This window comes from Sapajus apella, unplaced genomic scaffold, assembly GCF_009761245.1.
Source record: "Sapajus apella isolate SASKATOON/1434 unplaced genomic scaffold, GSC_monkey_1.0 scaffold15, whole genome shotgun sequence".
Lineage (NCBI taxonomy): Eukaryota > Metazoa > Chordata > Mammalia > Primates > Cebidae > Sapajus > Sapajus apella.
The window spans coordinates 1,214,623-1,228,040 of record NW_022436955.1 but is presented as its reverse complement, the minus strand read 5'-3'; the positions used below and the strand labels follow the sequence as shown (position 1 = coordinate 1,228,040).

The following is a 13,418-nucleotide window of genomic DNA, read 5'->3' as shown; positions in this document are numbered from 1 at the left end:
TCATAGCCAACTCCCCCTGCATACATCACTTGAGAGAATCACAGGTGGCTTCTCAAACCCTGGGCTCCAAGAGGCCAGCAGGAGAGGGACTGTGCCCTACTTCACAGGGGTGGAAACTCAGGTCCAAAGGAGGTAGTGGTTTTTCTAAGGCAGGGAAGGATGGTGACCAGGCCCAGAGCCAAGGCTGCCATCACTCCATCCTTCCCACCTTGGCTCTGCCATTTAACTGCTGTGTGACCTCTGGCAAGATCCTTCAGCTCCCTATGTCTGTTTCTCCCGCTGTAAAATGGGGACAATAAGAATGCCTTCTGGTCAGGCGCAGTGGCTCACACCTGTAATCTGGGCACTTGGAGAGGCCAAGGCGGATGTATCACCTGAGGTCAGGAGTTCGAGACCAGCGATGGACAACATGGTGAAACCCCGTCTCTACTAAAAACACAAAAATTAGCTGGGCGTGGTGGTGTGCTCGTAATCCCAGCTACTCGGGAGGCTGAGGCAGGAGAATCACTTGAAGCCAGGAGACGGAGGTTGCTGTGAGCCAAGATCATGCCACTGCACTCCAGCCTGGGCGACAGAGCAAGACTCCATCTCAAAACAAAAACAAAAGACCAAAGAAGAGTGCTTTCCTAGGTGTTGTGAGGATTCAGTGAGGTAAAGCACTTGGAACAATAATAGGCAGCTTTTGCTATGATCAGTGATTCTTTTTGCCTCCCAAGTAGCTAGGATTACAGGTGCATGCCACCACGCCCAGCTAATTTTCTGTACCTTTAGTAGAGATGGGGTTTCACCATGCTGGCCAGGCTGGTCTCGAACTCCTAACCTCATGATCCACCCACCTCAGACTCCTAAAGTGTGCAGGCGTGAGCCACTGCACCAGGCCTGATCAGTGATTCTTCATGGCTGTGAGGAGTGGAAAGCAGCCCTGGCCGGGGACCAGCTGCAGCACAAAGCAGCTCACTGTGGGGGAGGGGCTGCTGCTGGCTGGGTGCGGGGCTCCAACTTAGAAATGAGCGGAGAGGAGGGGACAGTGAGAGAGGCAGGCACAGGGAAGCAGATGGCCCAGGAGGAGGCCTAGGAACCCCAAAGGGGAGGAGAGCGGCTGGAAGGTGAAGGGCAGGCCTGAGGCAGCCAGAGAGGCAGCCCCCATTCCAGAGGCTGGTGGGGAGGAGGAGCTGGGACCAGTGGGATGTCCTATTGTAAATTCTAGCGAGGGCATTCTGTGCTGTCAGAAAAGCACACGCAACTTGATGTGCAGAAAAGGAAAAAACAGGCCAGGCGTGGTGGCCCACGCTTACAATCTCAACACTTTGGAGGCTGAGGTGGGAGGACTGCTTGAGGCCAGCAGTTTGAGGCCAGCCTGGATCAACATAGCGAGATCCTGTCTCCATGCGCAGGTTGTGATCAGGGCTGGGGAATCACATAAAATTAAAAATTAAAAAATTAGCCAAGTGTGGTGGTACACACCTGCGGCTACTAGGGAGGCTGAAGCAGGAAAATCATTGAGCCTGCGAGGTCAAGGCTGCAGTGAGCTGTGATCGTGCCACTGTACTTGAACCTGGGTGACAGAGTAAGATCCTGTCTCTAAAAACAAAAAAAAAGAAAGAGAAGGAAAAAATAAATTCTCTGTTTTGCTGGTGGCAGTAACAAATTAAAGGACGTGGTCGCCTGGTCATGGTCAGTACCAGGCAGTAGTCAGGAACCCATTCTGTGGTGTCTGAATTCCCAGGGATTCTTAATGTCTGAGAAGAGGGGCAAGCAGATAAAAAACTTGGGGGATGTGTAAAGTTAACAGTTTACATACACGGGGCAAGAGGTTAAAACTGATTGAGAGGGCCGGACGCAGTGGCTCACACCTGTAATCCTAGCACTTTGGGAGGCCGAGGCAGGTGGGTCATCTGAGGTCGGGAATTCAAGACTAGACTGGCCAACAAGGTGAAACCCCATCTCTACTAAAAATACAAAAAGTAGCCAGGTGTGGTGGTGGGCACCTGTAATCCCAGCTACTTGGGAGGCTGAGGCAAGAGAATCACCTGAACCTGGGAAGTGGAGGTTCAAGTGAGCTGAGATCATGCCACTGCACTCCAGCCTAGGCAACAGAGTGAGACCCTGTCTCAAAATAAATAAATAAATAAAAACAAAAAACTGATTAAGAAACATGGCTCTAGGTTCTCCCTCCAGGCTGGTGGACACAGCCCAGGGCAGCCCAGGGAGGCCATGGTAGCGACGGGGGACTAGGGAGAGAATTATGGGCTTGGATACACAACCCTCAAGGACTTCGCGGAGGAGCCCACTCCTGGGTGCTGTGGCTTCTGGGACCCTCAGGGCCTCCAAGTCCTTCTGCACCCAGCAAATCCTGGTTAGTGGGGTATCACCTCTGATGGCAGAGGCTCCTGAGGTGGCTCGGAGCTGTCATTGCTACACGTGTGTTTTCCAGACGGGTCACCGATGCATATCCCTGGAGCCTGCTAGAAACACAGCACCCACCGGTGCAGAGGCTCACGCCTGTCATCCCCACACTTTGGGAGGCTGAGGCAGGTAGAACTTGAGCTCAGGAATCCAAGCCCAGGCTGGGCAACATGGCGAGACCCTGTCTCTACACAAAATGCCAAAAAACAAAACAAACAAACAAACAAAATTAGCTGGGCATGGTAGCACGTGCCTGTAGTCCCAGGTACTTGGGAAGCTGAGATGGGGAGAATCACCTGAGCCCAGGAAGTGGAGGCTAGAGTGAACCATGATCGTGCCACTGCACTCCAGCCTAGGTAACAGTGAGATCCTGTCTCAAAATAAATAAATAAATAAAAAGAAATGCAACACCCTGAACCCACCCAGACCTGCTCTAGCAGAAGCCCTAGAGTGGCACCCGTAGGCTTGTGTTTTAACACGCTCTCCTGAAGGTTCTGATGTGGGTTACGTACACACAAATCACAGGTTTGCTGAGTAAGTGGGGCGTCTTGTTCAAAGGCCGATTCTCATTCAGCAAGTCTGGGGAGGGGCCTAAGATTCTGTGTTTCTAACAAGCTACAGGTGATGCTGCGGCCGCCTCCCTGGAACCACACTTTGAGGCATGAGGCCACAGATCAGAGGTTGCAATGTGGCTACCCTATGGCTGACCACACCCAAGGGATGGCTCTGGTGTAGCATGGATTTGGCATAATGAGGCAGGTGTCACACCTGATCTCCATATAAGCCCTGCTGGCTTCACACACTGAGCTCCCAGCCGGGTCTCTGTAGACCTCTGAGTTTGCAACCTCTAGTCTGGATGGAAATGCTCTGTTAAACAGAACCCTTAGCTAACCACATGCCCATTCCCTACAGGCCCTGATGGCTGCTAAGTTTACTGAACTTTTGGGGGATTGGAATGTGTCTTGAATGCATCCAGGTCTAAATTGCCTCCTTTATCCCATTTCCCTGATGAGAAGATCCAGGAAGACAAATGGCAACCATATTGGTCAGGGTTTTCTGGAGAAACAGAACCAATAGGATATCTACGTATGCAGAGAGAGAAATGTATTTTAAAGAATTAGCTCATGGCCTGGTGTGGTGGCTCACGCCTGTAATCCCAGCACTTTGGGAGGCCAAGACGGGTGGATCACCTGAGGTAGGGAGCTCAAGACCAGCCTGACCAACATGGAGAAACCCTGTCTCTACTAAAAATACAAAATTAGCTGGGCGTGGTGGCGCATGCCTGTAACCCCAGCTATTCGGGAGGCTGAAGCAGAAGAATCGCTTGAACCGGGGAGGCGGAGTTTGCAGTGGGCCAACATTGCGTTATTACACTCCAACCTGGGTAACAAGAGTAAAACTCCGTCTCAAAAAAAAAAAGAATTAGCTCATGCGATTGTGGGGGCTGGAAAGTCTGAAATCTGTAGGGCAAACTGGAGGACTAGACACCCAGGCAGGGTTTCTATGCAGTCTCGAGGCTGAATTCCGTCTTTAAGAAATCTTAGGCTTTGCCCTGAAGGCTTTCGATCAATTGGATGAAGGCCACACATAATGGAGGGTAAGCTGATTTCATATTAATTGCATCTAAAAAATACCTTTATTTGACCAAACAACTGGTCACCAAAGCCTTGCCAAGTTGACACATATAATTAACCATGACAGCAATCTTTAGTTCCTAGGAGATCTGTCATGGGGCTGGAAAACAGGGTGTTAGGGCAGGAGCTCTGGGCTACCCTTCTTAAGTGTGGGAGCTCAGAGCCCACCCCATCCCTGTCAGCTGCAAGCAAGAGTGAAGGTAGGTGTGGCCATGCTGATGGGGAGAGAACAATAATAAAATGAGAAGAATAATGCCTGCTGCAGGTCCTTGAAATTTTGTAGCTTCACAACATCCCTGAATGAGGTGTTATCATGGTTACTCCCATCCTCCAGATGAGCAAGCCGAGGCTTGGAGGTTGAATCATTTACCCACATGCTTCTGGTCCTCTGGCTCCCAGCCCAATACCACTCTCCCTCCTGGGCCTCCACTAATGTGACTCTGGACAAGTCATTTGGTCTTCCTGTGTCTCAGTTTGGTTTTCTTATCCGACACATGGAAATGACAAAATGCTTGACACACTGCCGGTACTGGCTCGAAATGAGGAAAACCTCTCCACGGCTCCCGGCTGTTCTCAGGAGAACGTCCACGTTCCCTGTTGAGGCTCTCAAAGTCCGCCCCCTCATACCATTGGCTCGAGCTCTGCGGTTTGCCACACAGAGTTCCAGCTAGTATTTTTCGTGTCTCCCTGATTTTGCAAGTGCTGTTCCATCTGCCTGGAATGCCTTCCCCCTTCACAGCGATTTCTTTCTTCAAACTCAGCTCAGTAAACCAAACGCAGTTGGGCACAGTGGCTCACGCCTGTAATCCCAGCACTTTGGGAGGCTGAGGGGGGTGAATCACTTGAGGTCAGGAGTTTGAGACCAGCCCAGCCAACATGGCGAAACCCCGTCTCCATTAAAAATACAAAAATTAGGCCAGGCACGGTGGCTCATGCCTGTAATCCCAGCACTTTAGGAGGTTGAGGCAGGCAGATCATGAGGTCAAGAGATCGAGACCATCCTGGCCAACATCGTGAAATCCCATCTCTACTAAAATACAAAAATTAGCTGGGCGTGGTACATGCACCTGTAGTCCTGGCTATTTGGGAGGCTGAGGCAGGAGAATCACTTGAAGCCAGTAGGTGGAGGTTGCAGTGAGCCAAGATTGCGCCTGCACTTCAGCCTGGCTACAGGGTAAGACTCGGTCTCAAAAAAACAAAACAAAACAAAAACACATAAAAACCCATAAAAATTACGCATGGCAGATGCCTGTAATCCCAGCTACTCAGCAGGCTAAGGCACGAGAATCACTTGGGGTGGGGAGGAGATGAAGATGGGTGTGGGGAGGGGGAAGACAGGTTTGGGGAGGGACAGAGGTTGTAGTGAGCTGAGATCCCGCCACTGCACTCCAGCCAGGGCGACAGAGTGAAACTCTATCTCAGGAAGAAAAAAAAATGCACTATGCACCCATCCCCACCCCCAGGACGGCCAAAATTTTAAAAGGCTGATAATACCACGTGTTGACAACAATGTGGAACACACTCACAGGTTGCCAGAGGGAGTAGAAATTGGAGCAACCACTTAGGAGAAATATTAGTGCCCCAAGTAAACACAGGTATTCACCGAAAGATGTATGCAGGAATGTTCATGGCAGTGCTAATCGTAAGAGCCCCACATTGGAACTCCCCACCCAAACCCTTAACATCGGAAGAAGGGAGACATGACTGGTGAATGAACGCACCGTCGACCACACACAGCCAGCTTGAAGGAAGAACTCGGTAGCAATAACACAGATGGGTCTCACACGTGCTGTGTGAAGGGGGCCGGACAGAAAGGAGTATGTCATCTATGCTTTCACTTAGGTGACTTTAAACATGGACAAAAGTACGCTGCCGGAAGTCAGGATAGCGGTAGGACAAGTGGATGGGTGTTACTGACGGGGGCTTTGGTGCTGGTCTGTTTCTGATCTGGGTTCTGATGACACAGATGAGTCAGTCTCTGAGCAGTCATTGATTGGTCCGTGTAGAATGTCTGCTCTATTTTGCATGTGATGCTTCAATGTGGTTTAAGAAAAAACAAACCAAGAATCCAGGGATTCCTTTACAAAGCCCTTCCCGATTCCCTGGTCCTTGAGAGGGAATCACTTACAATATCACCCTATTATAACCATTGGCTTAGGAAGCGTCACCCTCACTGGAGCTTAAAGACGGAACCAAACTCTATTTTCATCTCGTTGTTCCCAACACCCACAGGCACAGAATGGGAAGCCTGACACGTTCGTTGAAAGTGAGGAAGAGTGAAAAGGTGAGAGGAAGAGAGACCATGGCATCTTGGAGTTGTAGAAGCCCAGGACTAGAGATTCACAGAATTCCAGAATTTGGGAATTCTGGGGTTTCAGAGTCATGAGTTCTTTGAGTCTCAGAGCTGAAAGACTTTAGAGTTTATCTGGCCCCACTTTCCAGGCACACAGGAACCCTGGCCACAGGCTGGCCGCCCCAGCATCCTGCATCCTGGCTCCAGTGGGTGGGGTCCAGCCACAAGCTTATTCTCTGGGGTCCTTGCCACTTGCCCATCGCCGCTGCACCGGCTTCTGCCAGGAGACAGGCAGCCCCCGGGGAGCAGGCTGGCACTCTCAACCAGGTGGGGGCGGCACCTTGACACAAATCACTTCACCGCGGCAGCGATGGCACCGGCTGCTGCGCTCCAAAGACACCACACTCCGACAGGCAGCCAGGCCATTACGGGGATAAATATAGATGCAGACAGCACGGCAAGAAGGCTGCAGCAGGGGTTGGCCCTGAGGCCCCCCTGGGGACCCCCAGCTTCTACCAGATCACATTCAGAGGGAGGCCATTCTCTGTAGCGTCCACCTAATCGCTAAGCTCTGGCTCTCAGGGGAGGGGGCTTCCCTTGGGACCCCCCCCACCAGGCCCCAGATTCAGCTCAGCCTGCACTGGAAGTCTCCTGTCACTTATAGGGGCTGGCCCAGCAGGCTGAGAGGCAGCCTCCACTGTACTCCCCATGAGTCCAGGGACTGGGCTCTGTCCTTTCCTGCCACTCTTCCCTCCTGGGTCTCAGCTCCTTCCCCTCCAGCCTCCCAGGAAGCTCCGTGTGGGGATGGGCATGGAGTACTCTGGCTTGCGGGAGACTCTGAGTTCTTAGCGGACATTGAGAGTGGGTCTGGCCAAGCTCCCAGGGCAGGGGACTCCCATGGAGGATGGAATGGGGAAAGCTGTGTATCTGGGAGAAAGTGGACTTGCCTAGGACTGAAAGACTGGGGGCTGGGGAGGTGAGGTCCCCTTGGGTGGGACATCACCTGCTGCCATTGCCTGCCCACCTAAGGGACTGAGGTGTGCTGGGGAAAGTCACCCATTCTCTATGGGACCCGGGCCATGTCCCCTAACCTCTCTAGCCTCGCTTTCTTCATACAGGAAATGGAGCTCCTGATAACTAGAGTTCTCACCACTACTTTCTTCTTTATGCTCTTAAGGTAGCAGTGAAAACCTTGTAAACTGAAGAGGCTTGTGCACAGATGCCATTCCTCTTTCACCTGTGACTCTGGGTCTCCACCTTCCAGGAAGGCTTCCCTCACCACGCAGCCATCCATGTGGTCATTCAACAGATGTTTCTTAAGCAGCTCCTCTGGACCAGGGACTTTGCTGTGTTCTGGAGGTGCAACCATGATCAAGACACACTCAATTTCTGGGCATGGGAGTTCGGGATGGAGCTGGGGGAACAGAGGGGTGAGCAAATGACAAAGGCAGGAAATCTCAGAGAGTGGAAAATGCCATAAAGGGAATAAAACAGGGTGAAGTGATTGTGATGGGGTGGAGCGGAGGAGGCCGAATTTGAGCTGGGATGTTAATAGATCAGAAGCCCCAGGAGAGCAAGGCATGGGTCTCTCTCTATCGTGGCTGTATCCCAGCCATAGCTGGTGCCCAGCAGGTATTCAGTGAACTTTTTTCTTTTTGAGATGAAGTCTCACTCTGTCACCCAGGCTGGAGTGCAGTGGTGCGGTCTCAGCTCAGTGCAACCTCCGCCTCCCGGGTTCAAGCGATTCTCCTGCCTCAGCCTCCTGAGTAGCTGGCATTACAGGTGCCCACCACCACACCCGCTAGTTTTTGTATTTTTAGTACAGACAGGGTTACACCATGTTGACCATGGCTGTCTCAAACTCCTGACCTCGTGATCCACCTGCCTCAACCTCCAAGAGTGCTGGGATTACAGGCATGAGCCACCTCGCCTGGCCTCTCAGTGAATATTTTTGAATAAATGAATGAATGGGCTCCTGAACCACAGGGCCTTTGTACATGCTGTTTCCTCTACCTGTTTCCCAGCATGTGCAAAGGCCCTGTGGTGGGGACACGCCTAGCAGTTCAGGAGCCCATTCTCCCTGCAACTAAGCTGTCTCCCTCCAGGCTTTTGACTCATCAGGAGCTGAGGGTATGTGACCTGCCCAATGTGCCCTGGCTGTCCCCTCTCCAAGACACAGAAGGGAGTATGCCCAGCTCCCAGAAGACAACTCTTCTAATTAACCCCTCTCTCCTCTGGTTGGACCCCAACAGTCTTTTTTTTGTTTTTGAGACAGGGTCTCATCTCACTGTGTCACCCAGGTTGGGGTACAGTGGCACAGTCGGGGCTCACTGCAGCCTCAAACTCCTGAGCTCAAGCAATCCTCCCACCTCAGCCTCCCAAGTAGCTGGGACTACAGGCATGCACCACCACAGCCAGCTAATTTTGTTTATTTTTCATTTTTTTGTAAAGACGGGTTTTTGCCATGTTGCCCAGGCTGGTCTTGAACTCCTGGGTTCAAGTGATCTGCCTACCCTGGCCTCCCAAAGTGCTCAGATTACAGGTGTGAGCCACCATGCTGGGCCCTCCCATCAGTCTTTCAGAGACATGCCTCTGGTGCCCCAGCCTGAGAAAAGTGTATCTTAAGAGCGCAGTGAATGCTGGGAGCTGAGCTTCCGGGTTTGTTTCGAACTCTGGTTTGCCACGGGCCAGCTGAGCCGCACACACTGGGTGGCTTAGATTCTCCCATAGCTCTGTAGACTACAAGTTTGAAATCTAGCTGTCATGTCAGCAAGGCCATGCTCTCCTCAGCACTCAGTATGATGAGACAGGGATCCCTCCAGAGACTCAAGAGGGCAAGCTTATAATTCTCCCAGATCCATCACTCAGCATCACAGACTCATTCAACAGGAGGCTACAAGGAGGGGCAGGTGCAGTCATTCCTCACACAAGGATTTACTGAGCACCTACTATGTGCTAGGCACTGTTCTAAGTGCAGGGACGTGGCCCTAAGCAAGAGGAACAGTTTGATCTTGACTTTTTGTGGATCTGACACCCTTTGGGGAGGAAGGCAGATAAGCTAGTGCACCAATGAGTAAAGAAGATGATTTTTTAAGAGTGGCAAATGCCCCAAGAAAAATACGACCAGGAGATGCAGTAGTGAGGAGGGATGGTGGCACAATCTCACTACAGTCTGATCACAGACCTCAGAGCAGGTGTGGCCAGGACAAGTAAAGAAATGTTCTATGGGCGGGCACAGTGGCTCACACCTGTAATCCCAGCACTTTGGGAGACCAAGGTGGGTGGATCACCTGAGGTCAGGAGTTCAAGACCAGCCTGACCAACATAGCAAAACCCCATCTCTACTAGAAATACAAAAAATAGCTGGGTGCGTGCCTTTGATCCCAGTTACTCGGGAGGCTGAGGCACAAGAATCGCCTGAACCTAGGAGATGGAGATTGCAGTGAGCCAAGATCACGCCAGCATGCTCCACAACAGAGCAAGATCCTGTCTTAAAAGAAATAAAAAACTAAATAAAAAGAAATGTTTCAGGATGTGGAACAGCAGTCTTCTTGACTCTCCCACAAAAGTGGGAACTGAGGACGGGCAGCCCAGTGAGGGCAGAAGGCGCTGGGCAGGGAGCCAGGAGGTGCCTCTAACCTGGGCTCAGTCCTCAGGCACTGTGGGACCCCCACATCCTCCCTTCTGTAAAGGGAGGTAGGGAGACATGTGATTGTGGACTTTTTTAGCAGCTGCCTGCCAAGATCACAGGGAGACCTGGCCTCCTGGCTCCCACAGAGCCCACACCGTGTCCATTATGGCCTGGGGGAGATCCCACCTCCACTCTCTGAGGCCATATTCTGCAAGGGGGAAGGAGCTGGGTCCTTGAGGTGTTTTGCTCCTGACTCAGGAGCCCCAGTGCCGTCTGTGTATAAGAGTCAGGGGAGGGTAGAGGGACAGAGACCTCCATCAGGCTGGGGGCACCCTGACCCTGAGCTGAGGGCTTCTCAGATGGGGACCCTGACTGGCGATGATGCCCCCTGCTCTGACAGGGGGGAGGAAATTACTAGGGAATGCTCTTTTTTCTCTTCACTCCTTAGAGCCCTGGGAGGCCAGCCAGGTGGCGGGGGATATGGGGACACCTGGATCAGACCTACCACCTCTCCTGGGCTTCTTTCATTCACCCCAGGTCCCTGCCCCTAGAACAGCCCAGAAGTCCTGACAGGAGGGGGAGGAGCAAGCTGGCCTGAGATAATCCCAGAAGGAAAACTGGATGCAGTCACTCACATCAGGCTTCCTAATATTCCCATGGCACTGCCAGCTGGGAGTTACCAGGCACTTACCTCGTACCAGTAAGTGCTGGCACCTGAGTCCCTGCAATCTAATTTAATCCTACCTTTACAGAAATACACAATTACCTGAAAAGAATATAAAGTTATACAGATACAGAAGCTGAGGGCTGGGAGGAGGACCGGGTGGGGTACTGTCCTTACTGTTAGAACCTGCGGTACCATTCTTGGCCTTCTTCTTCCCTTATGCCCCACTTTTCAATTCTCATGACATTCCAGGGGAGGGAGTGTCCCTTGGAACACCACCAGAGACATGACACTTGCCACTCATGAAGTGCTCCCTGCTTGCAAAAACATCTGCTCCCGTTCCCCAGTTCCAGCCTCCGAGCTGCCCTGTAAGCTGGGTCATGACACAGTTTGCCTCATTTTACAGACAGAAAAAACCCCAAGTCCAAGGGGTGACAAGGCACGCACACAGGAAATGACAGCCGAGGGAAGAACCCAAGCCTCCACGTCGCCCTTCCTCCCGGTTTTTTTAAGGAGGAACCTGCCTGGATGACCCCTCCCAATCCAGCTCACCGGGACCTAGAGCTCACCGGGACCCATGCCAGGGGGAATGCCATAAAACCATGCCTTCATGCTCATGCTCATTCTCCAGGAGGCAGGCCCTGGAACATTAACCCATTTCACAGATGATGACCCAAGGGGCAGAGGGTCTGGGCCAAGTTCCCTGCTGGTTATAGGTGGGGTTCAGACCCAGGTCTCCCAGGCCTCCCCATCAGGGCCGTCCATAGGCAGGCTGGAGCTGCCAGGAATTAAAATCTGCGCTCACTGCCTGTTTCCCAAAACCATGGGCTCCCTGCAGTCTCTGAAGCTGTGCATGCCCAAGGTGCAGAAACAGCCCCCCACCCTTTGATGACAGCGCACACCCCTAAGGGAGCAAAAACTAAGGGTAGATAAAACAAAGGGCAGCTCAGCTCATTCTCCCAGACCCCTTGTCCCTTCCCCCAGTACATACGGGGCAGGGGATTCAGATGCAAGATGAACCCGCTATTGGCTGCCAGAGCCAGCAACATCTGTGACCTTGGGCAAACCACAGGCCCCTTTGAAAGCAGCCCCTTCCTTATAGGAGAGCTTCTTCAACTGGGGGACGAAAGGGGGCAAGGCTGGGGGATGGGGTGGGAAGAGCAGGGAAGAGAGGAGTAAGACCCCTCTATTTTCAGAGGAGCATCGCTGCGGGACACGGGGAATAAAAGAGGGCCTTGCTCGCCCGCTCTCTCCATGCCCCCCGCCACACCCCCTTAAAACACACAGGTGCCAGACGGCTTTTTCGCAAAAACTAGTTTGCAAACACACTCCGACTTCTGGGAAGCTGCCCAGCCTTACTCCCCCTCTGGGCTCCCCGTTCCGGGGCTGGGAGCTGGCCCTCCTGCAGCTGCCTGGGGCAAGGGGTGGGTAGTGAGGGATGGGAGGAGCGCAGAGGGGTGCGGAGAGGGGCTCGCACCCGCCTAGAGCCAGCGCGACCTCACGCCTTCAGCAGTTGCCACAGCGGCGGGACTCCGCCTCCCGGACGCCCTCCAGGCACCTCCGGGCGGGTGGGACGGTCCCCAAAGCAGCTGGGCTCCGACCCCGGAGGGCGCCCTCCTCCCCGGGGACCCCGCCCGCCCTTCCCCCGCAGTCCGGGCGTCGACGGGGCGCCCCCGCGTGGCCGGGTCGGAGCTGAGTCACCGAAGCGCCGGAGTCCGGGTTCGCGAGGGCGGCGGGGGCTGGGGCGCCGCAGCCCCCGAGGGCGGAACCCAGCTTCTTTGGAACCCTCCGCTGGCGCCAGGAGCCCGTCCCCAAAGCCGAACTTGGGCACTGCCCCGCCCGCCCGGGCCCCACTCACCGCGGGTCCCGCGGACGCCACCGCCCTCACCGCACGGCTGCCGCTGCCCGCGCTCCGGGCCGCCCGAGCATGCCCGGGCGCTGCTTCTGCTCGGCCTGGCCCGCGGGCGCGGGACGGGCTCAGGGCGCTGCCTTCGCGACCACGGCCCGCTCGCGTGCGCTCCCAGCCGCTCCGGTTCGGGTCCTCCTCCCGGGCTGGGCGGGCGGCGGCGGCGGCGGCGGCGGCTCGGGCTCCTCCCTCCGGCCGAGGAGGGGAGTGGGGAGGGAAGCAGGAGGCGAGGCGGGCGCTTCCTGGAGGGGCGCGCGCTCTCCCACGGGCGGAGCGGGGGCGCTGTCCCGCCCGCTGTCCGCCCCTCCCAGCCCGAGCCCGGCGCGCCCCGGCACTCGGGGCACCTGGCACCGAGGGGGCCCGAACGTTCGGGGCCCGAACCGTAGGATCCGAGGGTTCCAGGCTGGGACTCAGGTGGCTGAGGATCGCAACGCCGCCGCTTCGCGCCCTCCCCAGGCCTGCTTCGCCCAAGCCTCTGGCACCTCCGAGTTCCGAGCGCTATGCGCTCAGGGCCAACGACGCGGGAACAGAGGGGAGGGCTCAGCCCGGGCCTGTGGGGCCCCAGGGCCGCCTGGACCCCCAGCACTGATGGGAGTGGCGCTGCGCCCTCGGGGCAACATCCAAGGCTGGGTTCTCGGATGTATTGGGCAAGATTCGGACTGCAGTGTTTTCTTGCCTTTTTTAATAGCAAAAAAGCTCGGCATCTTCTTGCCGCCAGAGATTGGAAACATGGCATATTTCTACGACACACGGTGAGATAGAGACGGATGCGAACGGGGCCTGGGGCTACTCATCCGTGCGGAAAATTAGTCGAGTCTTTAAGGCCTTGGAGCCCAGGCTTCCTTTTCCCTAGAAGAGGCACCAATTCTTAGGACACTTGTCTG

At 54.4% G+C, this 13,418-nt stretch overlaps 1 protein-coding gene across 5 annotated transcripts in view; it reads right to left on the bottom strand.

Moving 5' to 3' along the window:
- The window catches only part of CPNE2 (copine 2), a 55,987-nt gene extending 43,239 nt beyond the window's left edge, over window positions 1–12,748 (bottom strand). For 4 of the 5 annotated variants that reach the window (XR_004270534.1, XM_032283954.1, XM_032283955.1 and 1 more), the window contains exon 1: window positions 12,487–12,748. The gene's annotated coding sequence lies outside the window, so the exon portion shown is untranslated. The remainder of the gene's footprint in view (window positions 1–12,486) is intronic. The other variant, XM_032283956.1, reaches the window with a different exon arrangement.
- Window positions 12,749–13,418: the final 670 nt, after the last annotated feature.